The sequence below is a fragment of the Nasonia vitripennis genome, assembly GCF_009193385.2.
Source record: "Nasonia vitripennis strain AsymCx chromosome 3 unlocalized genomic scaffold, Nvit_psr_1.1 chr3_random0005, whole genome shotgun sequence".
Classification (NCBI taxonomy): Eukaryota; Metazoa; Arthropoda; class Insecta; order Hymenoptera; family Pteromalidae; genus Nasonia; species Nasonia vitripennis.
In genome coordinates this window covers 1,396,267-1,414,009 of record NW_022279624.1, presented here as the reverse complement: position 1 = coordinate 1,414,009, position 17,743 = coordinate 1,396,267, and the positions used below count along the sequence as shown (strand labels likewise).

Genomic DNA, 17,743 nt, shown 5'->3' with positions numbered 1-17,743 from the left:
GTGAGTTATATCTATTTTTTGGAAGTTCTGGATAGCGTGAGTTTTCTTTTAAGTCGTTCATTTTTTCAGCTTTTTTTGATTTTTAAGTGATTTTATTTAATGATTCTGTTTTGGCTATACTAAGTTATGAATGTTTAAGTGCCATAATTTAAAAAGCATAGTAGCTTGAATTTAGGTGCTTTTCTATTTAGATATTGAGAAACAAGCTTTTGCGTACAGAATAATGCATATACCTTTAGAAAATGATATTCATTGAAAGCGTCGGTGAGCAATTTGGCGAGAGTCCGTTGGAATGGCAGTCCTTTGATTCGAATTTGAAATGGTTAGGTGTCCAATAATAGTTGGTGTGGTATCTATCTCTAACAGGTACGGGAGGTGTTGCTCACTCGGCAGTCGGAGTCGGAATCCGTAACAAACATAGACTCACACAGCAGAAAAATTTGTACCGTATAAACGTTTGTGCCGCCATCTATCGCAGGTTTCAGATCTCAGGTGAGTTCTTACGTGAGATCTCATGTGAGATCTCACTTGAGATTTATCAATAGGCTGGTCTATGATACAACGCACTCAGTAACATATTTGTTTAAGAATTAGATGCATAGTTCATTATAAGTAAATTTTTTATGAATAAAAACTTTCGAAATGTACATTCAGCAAATGTGTAGAACGATTCAAAATCGTCTGAAACGCATAAAAAACACGGTTCTGCAAGTAGATTTTTTCCCACGGAACTTGACATTTTCAAAAGTACATAGGAGTTATTGTAAGTTTCGAAGAATTGACAATTTCTTTAAGGATTTTATGAGTTTATAAAGTAGAAATATAAATCATAATACAAAGATGCAGATTTGTGAAAATTGAGTCATAACTTGTGGTTGCCAACATTTTAGCTTGTAAAAGGGTTTTTTTTTTCTTAATATGCTTTACAGTCAGGATTAAATTTCAAGTATTATTGCTAGTAATAACGCTGGTAGAAACGGGATTCTAGTAACTGGCAAGTTCTTAGGTTATTAATCTAGCTAGTTTTACTTACCCACATAGCACAAAACGTTTGTCAAACGTTGTATTAGAAACCTTGGAACGTTAAATGAAGTAGCGCGGCAGAACCACGAAGGCGAGTTTGAAAAGCAGACGAAGCCGCGGCGCCCGCGCTACTATTTACTTCTATGTTGGGGTTCGCATTTTTCATTAAGAAATAAATGCGTTTTTTGATGTCTCTAATATATTTTGACTTATATCATGTTTTATTATGCCAAACTATGATTTTCAACAAAAATATTGATAAAAACAGCTACTTTTGCTATAATATACGAGTGTGTCATTCACAAAATGCTCAAATCAAATCAAAAAATATAAGGACCGTTAAATTAGCCGCAATAAGTGTGAAGACCGTGAAGTTGGCCGCACAGCTATATACAGATGGATATTGCTTTCTCATCGGTTTTCTGCATGCTCGCTCACATGTAGTTTTTAGTGTCTAGGTTTAGAAATAATTCGAGGGTGGTGTTTTAGTGTATGGGTTGGCCGATGACGAGGTCAAGGTGGTGCGCTTCGTAGTTTTTTGCGTCTAGGTGTAGAAAGAATTCGAGGGTGGCGTCTAGGTGTACAGGGTGGCCGATGACAGAGATTAGAGGAGAGATTGCCGATGCCGTGTTAAAAATGCTTGGCGAATTCGATCATGACGCCATTTGCGGTCTGCGATCCAACTATACGCATCTAGAAAAGGAGCGTAGGGGAAGTATATGCATCCAGCGACAGTGGAGGAAAAAGGAGAGGCGCTATATATTCTTAGCTTCAACGCGGCTGACGCGGAGAAGGAAAAGTGACAAATGACGACCGTCGAATTTGCGCATCTACACCTTGCGGTAGTTTCAACCAACGTCAAATAACTATTCAGGCATATTATTGGATTAAAAAGAACGTTTGAACAACATGAGTGTAACAAAATTAGAATCAAAAACTATCAAAAACTCATAATTGAAAACTTTAATTTTTTAGACGAATTATGGTTAAACCAACACAAACTAGTTAAGCTTAAGCTTCAACAAAGCTAAATTAAACTAACTAGCCACTCCAGCCTCTCGATAAACATATTCTACTTTCAGTTTTCTTGCACCAACGACGATCGTGGCGGAGCGGTCTACGTTTTTGCTCAGTATTCTTATGCACTCGGGTTCGAGTCCGAGTGTCGGCTAATTTTTTTCTTTTTTCCTATTTGCTTATAAAATGTTCATAATACGTAATAACAGTAAGAAAAACTAAAAAAAATTATTAATTTGCATTCCTAAAATTCAAGACGTTTCATCGTATACTTTTTTTAAATAAACGATTGAGAAGTAAATCGTACCTATATTTATTGCAGGCCCACCGTATACTTACCTAAATTGAAATATAATTGCAGAAGCAGAATGACATATTGCGTTATTATTATATACTGTATATTTTATCAGCAAGTAGAAAAAAAAAAAAAATTATTTTGGGTATAGGACTCGAACCCGAGTGCATAAAATAGAAGGCAATGGCGTAGACCGCGCCGACACGATCATCGTTGCTACACGGAGAGAAATGTATCACTAAAAATACTATATTTTCTCCTAATCGGGAGACAATCTCAAGCTATGCAGAAAATATAGTATGTTTGTGTGAATATTTACTGTACATTCATCAAAAAATGCTATACCAGTATAGTAAAAATTACACTCAGATCTGACACGCTGTGTTTCGTCGGTAAAAAGTTATCGACAGAGCTCAAAAATTTGTCATAATTTAACCTGACGACAGAAATTTGCCTATTCACTTACTGCCGCTAGGGGTGTCTCGGAAACTCCACTCGCAAGTGACGAAAAACTGTTCGGTTAGTATATAAGGAACTTCCAGATCGGAACATTATATATAAATATAAATGCAATTAGTCTAGCGATCCATTGTTAGGTTGCGATATGTGAAATGTGTAATAATTAGCTTGCGATATATGTAAATTAGGTTATCATATAAGAAATTCTATGCGATGCGACTTTCGTTCTTAAACTGCGAGATTAAATGTGACAAATAAATAATGAAAGTTCGACCCTCCAACACGCTAAAAACATAAATAAGAGAAGAAACATTAACAGACGACAAAATGAAAGGGACAAAAATACATTTTCAAAAAGATTTAGTATCCATAAAATTTGATATGCGGTACAGTGAGAATTGCTATGTAGCATAGTAAAATCTGGTGATCTGAAGTTTTACTATACCGTATACTAAAATTTAATATTAGTTGAGTTTGTCTCCTCGTTACTATACAGTATAGTAAGTTTTGATGAAAATTGTAGGAATATTTAGTGATACACTTCTCTCCGTGTATAGAAAAACTGTTTATCGAGGGGTGGCTTGTTAGTTTAATTTAATTTTGTTTAAGCTTAAGCTTAATTTTTTCGTTTCTATGTAATTGTGAAAACGTTATAGTACTAATAAAATAATGTAAATTTATTTAAAATTGTATTTTTTCGTTACGCATAAAACTATAAATAATGGTAGTTACACATTGCAGGTCCCCTACGTACTAAAAGAATAATAATATATATTTCTTATTGTTATTACGTATTATAAACAGTTTATAAGCAAATAAAAAAAAGAAAAAAATTTGCCGAGGCTCGGACTTGAACCCGAGTGTATAAGAATACTAAGCAATAACGTAGACCGCTCCGCCACGATCGTCGTTGGTGCAAGAAAACTGAAAGTAGAATATGTTTATCGGGAGGCTGGGGTGGCTTGTTAGTTTAATTTAGCTTTGTTTAAGTTTAAGCTTAATTTGTTTGTGTCGGTTTAACCATAATCCGTCTGAAAAATTAAAGTTTTTAATTATGAGGGTTGATTTTATAAAGACGATCATGGCCACTGACATTAAGGGCTTAGAGTTTATCGGCGATTGTTCATAAATATTCACTGTTTATTAATCATATTCACCGCGTAAGCGCAAATCCTTGACAGTTACCGCCACTTATGTCATTTCTCCTCTGTGCTCTGCCACGCCGCGATGTAATTGTGCACTCTCTACTTCCCTCTTAGCCGCCCCTACTTCTCCTCCACTGCTTTTAAATGCGTATAGTTTGGAGCGAAAACCGCAGGGCGGCGCTAGCTTACGACTGCATATCGCATGGCACGCTTTCGCCCGCATGCTCATCGGCAATCTCTCCTCTAATCTCTGGCGATGACGAGGTCTAGGTGGTACTCTTCGTAATTTTGTATGTCTAGGTAAATACATCACTCGAGGGCGGTGTCTAGGTGTATGGGGTGGCCGATGACGAGATGTAGGTGGTGCGCTTCGTGGATGTTCGTGTCTAGGTGTAGAAATAATTCGAGGGCGGTGTCTAGGTGTACAGGAAGGCCAATGACGAGGTCTAGGTAGATCGCTCCGTGGTTTTGGTGTCTAGATGTAGAAACCATTCGAGGGTAGTCTATCAGAACGATCAGTGATGTCATTTCATAGTGATAAAAATGTTACAAAAAAGCCATGGTCGAAAGGTGCTAAAGATGCTTGTATTTTATTTTTAGGAGAAATATGAAATACTTAAAAAAAAAATTACTAAAAAGGACTGAAATTTCTAAAAACATTTAAATTTAAAAAAGTAAAAGGTTAGGCGAGTTTGATATATTCCGCGACTGAAATAACAGATAAAAAGGAACTGAGATCAATCAACCAAAGTCAAGTTTATTATATTTAATCATAATGAAGCAACAAAACACCATAAGTACAATGAAACAGTCATGGCAAGTTACGTAGTAAGTATCTTGAGAGTTATTCCTAATCGATCATTATATAACTTAACTTTAAGCTAAGTGAGCCCTTTATAGACCAAACAAAATTTGTTGCTTCATTATGATTAAATATAATAAACTTGACTTTGCCCGGCTGAAAATAATCATATGAGTGCTCATATGATAATCATATGATACTTCCGACCGAATCCTCATATGAGAATCATATGAGTGTCGTATGATATATCGTAAATTGTCATAAAAATAAATAATTATTCTACCCCTATTCGATACTTATAAATTATATCTTTCTTTGTACTGTTGATTTGTAAGTTGCATCGAGAATTTATTTTTTCATAGATATTACATTGAAAAAAATCCGAACTTGTGGAGATTTGAACCCTGAACCTCAAGATTATGAAGCAAGCGTTTTACCACCGAGCCTTCGTGATCTTTGATATTGTCGATTACCTTAGTAGAATGAAATAGTCATTATAACTTACGCGCCCTTGTATGTTTTATTTATTATTACTCAATTACTATTAGTGTTTTTTAATAAAATAAACTCATTATAATTAATTAATAATAAATAACGCATACAAGGACGTGTTAGATAATATAATGACTATTTGATTCTACTAAAGTGATCGACATCAAAGATCACGATGGCTCGGTGGTAAAACGATTGCTTCATAATCTTGAGATTCTGGGTTCAAATCTCCATAAATCCAGATTTTTTTCAATGTAATATTTATGTAAAAATAAATTCTCGATGCAACTTACAAATCAGCAGTACAAAGAAAGATAATTAATAAGTATCAAGTAGGGGTATAAATAATTATTTATTTTTATGAGAATTTACGATATAATATATAACAATCATATGATTCTCATATAAGGATTTGGTCGAAAGTATCATATGAATATATCAAACTCGCCTAACCTTTTACTTTTTTAAAAGTTAATTTTTTTTAAAGATCTGAAGTTTCTCAACGTTTCTGAAACGTTTCTTAGGTTTGAATTTAGTAAAAATTATTAAAAGTAATATCTTTCTACTACCACCTTTCCCGAGAACTTCTCATCCTACCAGCCTAAATGCTACACTTTTCTACACTGGTACGATAGTTTTTATTTTTATTTTATTTTCCTTAATGTATTAAAATCATTGTTGAAACGTTTCTCAATCGTTGTCAGCAACGTTTCAGAAAAGTCGTTACAACGCTTGAAAAATGTGGATACTTTCAAACGAAAATTTTCCTTACGTTGTTAGAAACATTTCTTAAACATTTGCTTACGTTCCGACAACGTAATTTTTTCAACAAAAGCGGACATTTTCAGGTTTTAGAAACGCTAAAAAACTTCAGATTCAACGTTCCAAGGTTTCAAATACAACGTTTGAGAAACATTTCTTAAACATTTTGTGCTATGTGGGTAGTTAGGCAAGAACTGCAATTCAGTTACACATGGGGTATTGCGATTTGAGGTTAGATATTCTACGACTTTACTCGCTTGTTGCATAGTGTACTATAAAAGAACTGAAAAGCGGGACTAGAGTGGCTTTTTATTTACTCATATAGTTTACTCTCGAAAACATGTGTATAAAATAATAAAGAAATGAAAATTTCCAAAATTTGTAGAAGTTTTAAAGTTTTTTAAAACTTTATTAGAAAGGTCTTTAAAATTCTTAATAATTTAGGAGGTGTATGGAGACAATAGTTCCACTTTCCAAGTCAATAAGAAAGTTGCTACACAGCTAACTTATGGATAAAGTTCTATTTGCAACTCGAGAGTAAAGTCGATTATTTATACTCGTTTCGCTCGGGCAATCCACAGAGATAATCTACGACTCTACTCCCTTTTTGCATCGTGTACTAAATACAACAAAATATCATACGACAAAATTCTGAAAAAACACTGTTTTTCTATTACATATAACTTTTAAAATAAAGCTTGTAATGAAAAACCAAGCTTGTAGCGCTCTAGTGTTAGGTTTAATAAATCATTCTACTAAGGGAAATTTCAACCGGACGTTTAGTTTTTCTAAAATCTTGGAAATACGAACACATGTTTCCGCGTACTCATGCGATTGCAACGCTAACCTTAAAATCTAATTTTATATAAAACTTTTTGAATAAAGCTTGCAAATGAAAAACCGAGTCTGCAGCGCCGTAGTGTTAAGTTGAATGAATGGTTCTACCGAAAGAAAAATTCGATCGGACTTTTTGTTTTTCTAGAAGTTTGGAAATACAAAATACCCCGTGGCAGATTTGCGTAGCTTTTGCGTCGAGATCTCCTTAAAAGCAGCTCAGAAAGTATAAAAGTGCCGCTATATGCTTAGACGTTTATACACGCCGTGCTATAAAGGGATATTTTTTCTACTTGTATCGTAATATGCTATTCCTCTTAGTTCTCGAACATTTGCTGAAAAAAACATAACATAATAAAAAAACATATCTTACTATATTACTTCTTCTGTCGTACATTAATTGCAAATAGACTTACGGATTTTGATTGATTTCCAAACGATTTACATAATTATAGCAGCCAATTAGAGTTATTTTAGCACGACATACGTTTATATGGCTATCTAATTTTTTTACTTTTTTGACCAAAATTCTTTTGCGTACCACTTTTATGTATGCCTTGTATTACGGTATGATTTTATTCTTATACTCTAATAAATTCGCAAAAAATGTCTGAACAAGCGTTTCAGCGCTGATAAAAAAAATGGAGTCTTTTTCGCACATCCACATTAATGCGGGATGCGTTTACTAGCTTTAAACTGATATCGATTTTAACTAGGGTGACGTTTGAAACATTTACAAAATTTTAATGATTTAAAAAATATTAAACTAAAATAGTTTGAAAATTTTAAAAATAGGAGAAAAATGAAATAATTCTAAAAATTATATAATATCTGAAAATTATAAATTATTAAAAATATGCATTCTAACAGTTTTTTTTCAATTCAGAAAGTTTCATTATATTTGGAAATTTAAGACATTTAAAATTATTTTTAAGTAACTTCAAAACTTTTTACAAATTTTTAACGATTTAAAAAATAAGTTTTTATGGGACTTCTGAGCCGATTTAAAATGTTTTAAATCGTTTTTTTCTTTTAAAGGGTATCGTTATTATATACCTTGAACATTAGAAAACTGCGGGCTCCATAAATATGTATTTTTATTTAGGAGGCATGTATAAGTCTAGGCTCCATAAGCATGTGCTTATTTGAAAAAAAGATTCACGTGCATGTGATTTTGGTATCTGTAAGCCGTCACATAAGCCCCGCTTGACATGCCAAGACAACGCGAAGATCAATATGAGCGCAACAAACATGTAGCTTTTAACAAGTAACGTGAACGCCACAGAGAGGTTTTCGCAACTAATTGACGTCTAGTCAATCACCAAAGCTTCTCTTATGTATTTTATGCCGCTCATTACGAATACCATGCGATGACATCCTGGGGGTGCGTCTCAAGGTAATTTCCGGAATATTTCAAAATATTTAAGAAGAGTCTTCACTTTTTTCTGCTCTAAAAAATTGTATTTTAATTTTTCGAACATCGTTTTTATATAAATCTATTCATTATATAACATTTAAATATAATGTTGCATATATTTTCTTCTCAAATTCAAAAACTATTTGCGAATCAAGACTTAATTTCCTTAATGATATTGAGTATAATTTTTGTTTTTCTTTCATAAAGAAGGAAATATTGTATTTTAACCATTAAAATATATGTTATTAAGTCGCAAAGCCAATGTTTGCCACATCGCGAGGCAACTTAAATACTTTAGATACAGTAGATATAACTAAAAGTATTCCTGTATCTAGGAGATAAGCAAGCAGGGAGACAAACAGTAAAAAGCAAAAGAATATGATAATTTTAGAGTAGGGAGAGTTGCTTTGTAATGCAACTAATGGTGGTAACTAAAATAAGCGAAGAAACCCAATACGAATGAAGAGTAAGTAAAGAATATTAGAACTTGTAATAGTTATTTTGAATTTCAATTTATTTTCTCTTTTAAAGATTAAGGATGAATTCACTTGTATTTATAATGCAAAAACAGTGATAGGGGACAGTACAAAGAAGTGTTAATTTCCTTCAGAAATCTTCCGCCATTGGCAGACGTATCAAATCTGCTAAATAATATCGTATTAGTTTTTTCGCCGGTTTTCTACATTTTTATATTGCTGTTTTTTCTATTACCGAGATAGCTAGTGAAGTCTTCGTCTCACTTCGGCTCTTCTCGCTCTTACTTCTCTCCCATTGGCCCTGAAAGCTCTCTTTACGTATTCGTCACAACCCTACTCATAGTGATACGCTCTCTTTCAGCAACCAGCAAAAGCTGCACCCACCTTATATTTTTGTGCGATCCATGCTACCCTCTCTCTCTCTCTCTCTCTCTCTCTCTCTCTCTCTCTCTCTCTCTCTCTCTCTCTCTCTCTCTCTCTCTCTTTGTCTGTCTTGCTTTATCTGAGTTGCGGCTGTCCATACAAGTCATTCCCTTTTCTACCGCCTCTGATTCTCTGTACAGGCTATCCCCTAGCTTGTAGTTAGAAGCTATCGCGCCAATGGAAGGGGTAGCTGCCTTGGTGGCTGCAGTTGCAGTAGCGTCGCGCCATCTCTTGAAATGTCGCATTCAACAGGGCTTCAGTTATCATGAGGCTTACGGATTCAACAAGCAGCGGTATGAGATAGCTGTTGGAGTAGGGAGAAATAGCGAGGGTAAGACTGGGCGAGAGAAGGATAACGAGAGGGGTAGGGAGACTCAATTCCAGGGGCTAGGGGTGGAAACAGAGTGTCGACGCGAATGGTCCTTGTCACTCAATGGAGGTGGCGCGCCTCGCTGCTAGCGTTCGAGATTCTGCTGTTCCCGAGAATTGCAAGGATGGGGAAATGATGCGCAGATTGGCCGGATCATCTCAAAAACCACCACCACCGCCCCGGAATCGCAGCCGCCACCACTTCCATCCCACCCTTTAATGCATGCTGCTCGTCTCTCTTTCTCTTTGGTCGAATGTATTTTTTTCTTTTTACACAACTCCCTTCTGCATCAATGTGCTTCTATTCGAATACGGCACCCCCACTAGAAAGACCGCACTGGTTAAGCTATCGTCGTCAGCGCAACCACTAGCAGGCTCTGACGTACTCTGACTCTCACTCGAATCCAACTCGCCCTCGTTTAGAGTTCTCCGATTGCTATCACATTTGCCGGTATAGTCGATACGCGAATCTACGGACTGCCAGCACGCGCAACGCAATGTCGTCCTCTATCAATCGAGTATTTTGTTACATAATACGCATAAACAAGATTTTAATTGTTTATTCGCTTTTTTTTCGGTTTATAACTTTCCGGATCTTGCTGTATTAGACAGTCTAACTTCTTTTCTGCTTGATATGTAGACAGCATCTAGCTTAATGATCAATCTCTTAAATTATCTCGCAATTACTAAATATTCATCTCGCCGCGCTTGCACGACTCCGCAAGATTTTGTCAATTTCAACCCTTGTCAAACCAGTAAAAGTAAGTGCTACACTTTTTCTTTATGTTAATCAATACTTTTGTATTATTGATTTACGATTAGTCGTCTTGTCTTGATTTTAGTAAGTGCTTTCTTGTATTCAAAGCTGAAACATAGAATGTTTTTCATGCTGTTCACAGGATGTTAACAGTTTTTCTACTAACACGTGGTTTGAATACTTATACATCCTCTACCAGTTAGAAAATTCTTATTTAAACAACTTCGAATAAGAAAAAATCTTACTCATGTCTATTTTAATCTACATGTTTGAAAATGATAAATTGTAGTAATTTGATATGCTGCATCTGATAATCTAAAAGGAAAATCTTATAAAACTATGAACTTTGGAAACATACATATACTAAAAAAATATCTATAAAAAAAGGCGAACAAATAAAAACTATGCGCAATTTCTACAAATATTTTTTGTACCTTCATGCAAGTTAATGTTTTGCTAACATTATACTCTTTAAGAATAAGGATAACTATTTACCCAAGTATAACATTTTAAATTTACATGTATTTACATAAATTTATACTTATATACTTTATTAGAGCATACATTAGAAACAAGCCCTCACACTAAGAAAGACTTTGCGATTTGCATTTGTGTGTGTGCGTATGACAGAGAGAGAGAGAGACAGAGAGAGAGAGAGAGAGAGAGAGAGAGAGAGAGAGAGAGAGAGAGAGAGAGAGAGAGAGAGAGAGAGAGAGAGAGAGAGAGAGCTTAACAACGTGCTACGAAGAACGACTCATGACACGTGTATCGTGCATTATTTACATTATAGAAAAATGTTATTCTATTCTAATGAAAACGTTAGTTTTTTTTGTAGTTGGGTAATGCACTAAAATGTGTGACATAGTCAAATAAACAATGTAAAAACAATATGATGAAAATATGGCAAACCATCATATTTGTGTATATTTTGCGATATTTTGTTCCGTCTATGACAAAAACTTATGGCTTTATCACACTTTTGTTGCCCTCTTGTAACATATTTATTACACTAACGTCACACACAATTATTTCTAATAGGTTAGCTGAAAACGTTTGTTTCATTAATTTAGTTTATTCATTTCATTAATTAATTATCCAAATAAAACAATAAAATCACTTAAAAATTTATTCACTTTTTAAACATAAATATGATAGTTCAACATTACAAAAATAATGTTCAAAGATTTATGGACAGATTATTTTTATATTTTCGTAAGGACCCTGATAGAAATCGAGATCAATTTAAAGCTAATAAACATCTCGTATTTCTGGGGATATACAAAATAAAGTCTATTTTTTGCCCAGCGATGAACGCTTGTTCGGAAAATTTTTGCGCATTATTGGTGTTTATAAATAAAGTCATACCGTAATACAAGGAAAATTCAAGCTTATAAAAGTAGATCTCATTTTTTAATTCTCAGCAAATAAGTGACAGCTAGTTAATGGCTATAAAAGTGGTACGCAAAAGAAATCAGGCCAAAAAGTTGAATAAGAAGAAAGTTACAAATTCCTGGAATGTCGTGCTTGTATAAATCTAATTGGCTGTTAATTGTGTATGCAGTTCGGAAACCGATCAACATCCGTAAGCCTCTTTGCAACTAACGTACGACATACTATACGATAGATTTAAGATTATGTTTATATTTATTCCAACAAATGCTGGAGAAATGAAAATACAGGTTTATCACAAGCTATAGTCAACGCTATTTTCCAGGAAAGTGGAATATGCCTTCCAAGACTGAAATACATAACTTTCATTATTCCATTTTATGTAAACTTACTTAAATTCTGGGCAAGTGCACTAAAATTTACAGGTATAAGAAACATATAATTTTATCCAGATATACAAATTTTAAAATAAAACGCCCAAAGAACCCTTGTAATATTAATTTATCGAGTTTCTGTAAAAACACATATGAAATATGTTTTGATGCATTTCAATTCAAAGAATAGTGTCTTCAGAAAATGTCCGTATGAATGTATGTGTGCGTTTGTGTGTGTGCGCGCGCGTGTTGTGTGCGTGTTTGTTTGAACACGCCTGTATCTCAGCTTCCACTAGGCGAATTTTAATCCACCAAGTCTCTTTGTTTTTATTGCAACATAGTGGGAAAACAGTCTGTTTTTTATTTAATTTCATGTCGCGTTTTTGTGTTTTAGTTCAGGGATATCAGTTTTTTCTAATAAAGTTAGTAAAAAAATTGATAAAACAAAATTGCTGAATATGTAGCTGAAAGAGAATTTATATTATTGTTCATCGTTCTTTAATTATACATCATGAATTTCAAATTTTAGAAACTGTTAATGCTCAAAAACTCGATGTCTAACCTTTCTAAAAAAAATTCGTTTTTGCCCTGGTAGAAAATTAACTATTCTGGTTGATTAACGTGTTAATCAAATAGATGCATTTTTTCTCAAAATGGATATCTGAATTGCTTATATACCCGATAGTAAAACAATAACCATAGTGTGTTGTTTTTAAATACGAATTTGGCCAACGGTTCGCCAACCCTGTTAAAAATAAATACATATTTTTGTTACGTATATTTTGTATGTGATTTTTGTACGTTATAAAATTATGTATCTCTGCATGTACTAATTTGGGATTATAGTTGCATACCAAAGTATGTGATAAAGGTACATAATAAAAATACATGTCAAAATTACATATCGATTTTAATCACTTTTAAATTAAAATAATTAAAAAGTCTTAATAAATTTAACTTGTTATACATCTGGTGCGAATTAATTGAAGTACCATGTGGATAGTAACACTAAAAATAGGTCATACCTACATAATATTAAAATTCTTTATTTTGGAAAACGATGTTTTCTGTAAACATCCCAATATTTCGTAAAAATATGCAACAAAAATTAATTTTTCTTAACACGAGCATGAAAAAGACCCGTTTCCATGCCTCTAAAGTGATTGGCAAGTTGCTCATTTTGAGCGTGCGGGAGGGAAACATTCGCTCCCGCTACTCATAAACACTCAAAAACACTCAAAAATAATCAAATTTTTGAAAATTTTTGAAAAATATTGATATTTTTTGAAAGAGAGTTTACGACTCAAAATGCGCAACTTACCATTCACTCTATATTTATTTATTTATTTATTTATTTATTTATCAGTAAAGTTACATAAATTACATTTTAGCAATGCAATTTACATACCCGCAGAGATAAACACAGTTATCTGTTTGCGGGACTGATTGCTATCTTACATCTAAATCTTAAAACTATAAAAACTAATCTTTTGAGATTAGTAACCGCAGTCTTATCATTGCACATTGAAAATAGTCTAAAACTAATGATACAGTGATATCTTTTCCTTTATTTCTGTTATTCCACTCTTTTAATATCTTTTCTTTTTGTCTACAAATTTGATCTAATCCACTCTTTTAATTTCTTTTTCATATTTTTCGTTGTTAAATTTTTTAATTCATTGGTAGTTTATTGAATAATTCTATCGCTTTGATGTAGCTGTTTTTTCTACTTACTGTTTTTTCTCTGATCGGAATTTGTATAAGTTTTTTTCTTGTATTGCTTGTTGAAGCTTTATGTTTTGATTTTAAAATCTCGTAATGGAAGAATAGTGATTCAAGTTCGTACATTTTCTCAAAATGAAGTGGGTTTCCTTGAGTTACAAAATTATTTTTATTAATGATTTTTAACAGTTTTTTCTGTAGGTTCTTTAACAGTAGTAGAGCATTGGAGTAAGCCCCTCCCCATGCTATAATTCCGTAGCTTATAACGCTGTTGAAGAGCGCGTAATAAATCAATCTTAATGTTGGTAGGTTCAACAGTTTTGATAATTTATAGAACACAAAGGTTAAATATTTGGTTTTGCTAACAATATATTTTATATGTTCTTCCCATTTCATATGGCTGTCGAAAATTAATCCCAAATATTTACAGTTGCTCACTCTATTTTTTCCTGGCCTATTTTTATGTCTATACTGTTTGGGATACTGTTACTATAATTTCCAAAAGTTATAAATACAGTTTTGCTTATGTTTAGTGATAGCCTATTCAAGGCTAACCAGTTTGAAATACAGTTTAGGTCTTCATTCATTTTTACTTCAACGTCGGTCCAGGAGTCAGCCGTTGTAATTATCGCAGTATCATCAGCATATGACATCACATTATCTTTAAGCATGTCGTTAACATAAATTATGAATAGTAGAGGGCCCAGTATTGTGCCCTGTGGCACACCCGTACTTACAGTTTCTTTGTCGCTAACAATATTTTGTATTTTAACTCTGTGATCTCTATTACTTAAGTAACTAGTCATTAAGTCTAATGCCTTGCCTCGGATCCCATATTTTTCTAATTTTTGCAGTAATATATTGTGATTAACCGTGTCGAAAGCTTTGGCCAAATCTAGAAAAGCAACCGCTATTGGTTTACTTTGATCTAGACAGTTATATATAATGTTCGATATGTATTGTATTGCATCTTTTGTACCCTTATTCTTAACAAAGCCATACTGATTTTTTGAGATGATGTCACAACTACTGATAAAATTGTTTAGTCTGTTATATATTAATTTTTCCAGGATTTTAGCAATATTTGATATTAATGAGATTGGCCTGTAATTTTCAACATAATTTTTGTCTTTTGATTTGTAAATTGGAATAATGTCGGCACTTTTCAAAGCTTCTGGCCAAATGGCTTTTTCGATCGATAGGTTACATATATGTACAAGTATATCGATTATGTGTCTAGACAAGCTTTTTATTGTTTTAGTATTTATGTTATCCACGCCGCCGCTCTTCAGTGGCATATCTTTAATGATTTTAGTTATTTCAGAATAGTTTGTAGGAAACAGAAAGATCGAAATTTGGTTATGTTTAGGTAGACTTATTGTTTCGTTAATTGGTTGTTTGATTTTTTTACTTAGTTCTGATCCTATATTACTATAGTATGTGTTCATAATATTAGCTATGTCTTTAGGGTTTTGAGTTTTTTTCCCGTGTTTATTATTTGGTTCAATAATTTGTGTAATTGGTGCATTTTTTTTGTGCTTTTGCCTAGTTTTTTATTTATAACTCTCCAAAGATCTCTTGGATTAGAATAACTTTTCTCAAGCTCGGCACAATCGTTTTTTAACTTGGCGTCTTTGACAACTTTATTTAATATTTTCTCATAATTTTTATACTCTTTCTTTAGAGTCTCATTCTTTGGGTTTAGTTGCCAAGTTTTATATAATTGTTCTTTTCTATTACAAGAGTTTATAATTGCACTTGTTATCCAGCTATGCCTTGGCTTATTTTTTTCTAGTTTCTTATTTTTATTTTTAGTAGTTGTTGCTTGGGTAGTACAGTATTTTATTTTACCAATTAGTGAATTAACAGCTTGGTTAGAATCATTCATTGACAATATCTCATTCCAATTTTCTTTGTCTGCGATTTTGTCTAGTTTCCTATAATCTATGCATTCTAATTTCTCGTGCCAATTACTGATTTTAATTTTTTTGAGCGTTATTAGTAGCGGATAGTGATCTGTGATCATATGTTCTATTTTACAAGTGTATGTTTCAATTGTGTTAGTTTTAATAAAGATATTGTCAATGCAAGAACCTGTATTATCAGATGTTGCTGGTCTAGTTATTGTTTGGAAGCCTGGCACATATCCTTTTTCTAAAAAGTTATTCAAATACTCCTGACTAATATTGTCTAGTTTTATTATATCTATATTAAAGTCACCAATAATTAGATGATTTTTGGTATTTTGTTTCTTTTTTAGGTATTCCTTAATGTTACTAATGAAATCAATTTTTGAAATGTCATGAGATCTATATACGCTTGATATTTCTATTTTCTTTTCCTTATCTAATTTTAAACATGTATTTATAACTCTGAGTTTCCCTATTCGTATGATTTCAGTACTCTCCGTTAGGCTTTCATCAATGTAAACCATTACTCCATCCGACCTATTTATTCTACTATTATTGTAATACATTTTATACCCTGTTAATAGAAAATAATTATGATATTCTAGATTCCAGGTTTCTACGCAAACTATCATTAGTGGTTTAATCTCAAGCCTTTCTATAAAAATCTGTAGTTTATCAAAGTTTTTATTTAAACTTCTAATATTGACATAGAGAATATTTTCTTGGTTATTTTTTAGATAATTATTGAAAGCCTTGATATTTCTAAATACAGTTTCTTTCTTAACATTTTCATTTTGTATACTTTCTATTACTTCAATGTTGTTATCCATGTGTGTGTTATCTTCTTAGATTATGCTGACTGGCAGAAGGAGACGATAGTAATGACGAAACCGATCCAATCCTTGTTGCCGACTGAGTTCTGTTAGACGACATGTCTATGTTGCCGATATATCTTGTTATTGTAGGACTCACTGGGTAATCAGTTGACTCCACGTATTTTCTTATTTTGTTCTTGAGCACTTGACAAGACTGGCTATCGTTTGCCACATGTTGAATGTCGTAATTGGTTTTGTACCTATTATTATGAAAAATGCAGTTTACACATTTTACCTCCGTCGTTTTCACACAGTTTATTGAATTGTGTGAACCCGCGCATTTTAAGCACACTTTGTCGTTGCAACATTTATGTCCACTGTGTCCAAACCTTCCACAGTTGTAGCGAGGCCTTATGTTGATATCATCATATACTCTACAGTTTTGATATCCAATGAAAACTCTGTTTTTGTTATCTTTTATTCTTTTGTAAATTTCTGAGGAGACTTCAATTATGATGCTAATCTGTTTTGTTCTCTTATTTTCGAAATGGTGAATTGCGGTGCAGCTGGTTTTCAAATCTTTGAAATTTCTTTCATTTGTGTCAGCTTCCATATCTTTCAAACTCATCTTCTCAAAATTATCCACTCCTACGACTTTTAGTATTGGTTTTTTGACCTCTTCCTTCATTATTTCACATACTGATGATAGTTTTTCTTTCAGAATTTTTTCAGCATCTATGGCACTATTTTCATTCATACAGTCGATTATTATTTCATTGTCATTTTTGAAAATTATTTTCTTTGTTTGTACTGTTTTCTTTTTATTTAGATAGTGTGAGACTAAGTATGTTAGATTATTTCTGTCGTCAGTACTCTTCTTTTTTATAATTAGTTTAGGTATTCTCTTCTGCTTGATAACCTCCTTGTTAATTTCTTTACTGGTTACTTGTGAGTAGGTTGGTATATTAGGTACATCTTCTTGCTTTTTATTTAATGCACTGTTTAGTAATTGGTTTTTATCTTTCATTTCTGTAACCAGCTGTTGCAACAGATTATTCTCAATTTTTAGCGTTTCGAGTTCAGATTGTTCACTTGACACATTTAGATCTACATTGTTGGTTTTATTAATTATGTCGTTTAAGTATTCTTCTCTGCATGAAAACTTGTCTTTACAGGCACTTGTCAAAAAAAGTACAGTGTGCAAACAGGGGGGGGGGGGGGAGGGCAATTTCTACCTCGGGTGAAATCGCCCTTTCCCCCCT

General features: G+C 33.1%; 2 protein-coding genes across 14 annotated transcripts in view; one reads left to right on the top strand and one right to left on the bottom strand.

Moving 5' to 3' along the window:
• The window catches only part of LOC103317583, a 44,514-nt gene extending 34,920 nt beyond the window's left edge, over window positions 1–9,594 (bottom strand). For 2 of the 4 annotated variants that reach the window (XR_004345241.1, XM_031925840.1), the window contains exon 1: window positions 8,958–9,100. The gene's annotated coding sequence lies outside the window, so the exon portion shown is untranslated. Of the gene's footprint in view, window positions 1–8,957 lie in introns of all 4 variants that reach the window. The other 2 variants (XM_031925838.1, XM_032601779.1) reach the window with 2 other exon arrangements.
• Window positions 9,595–9,812: 218 nt separating this feature from the next.
• Window positions 9,813–17,743, top strand: part of LOC107981434 — a 262,240-nt gene continuing 254,309 nt past the window's right edge. For 3 of the 10 annotated variants that reach the window (XM_032601782.1, XM_031925847.2, XM_031925848.2), the window contains exon 1: window positions 9,815–10,275. The gene's annotated coding sequence lies outside the window, so the exon portion shown is untranslated. Of the gene's footprint in view, window positions 10,276–11,671; window positions 11,875–11,911; window positions 12,086–17,743 lie in introns of those variants that run through there. The other 7 variants (XM_031925846.2, XM_031925843.2, XM_031925845.1 and 4 more) reach the window with 6 other exon arrangements.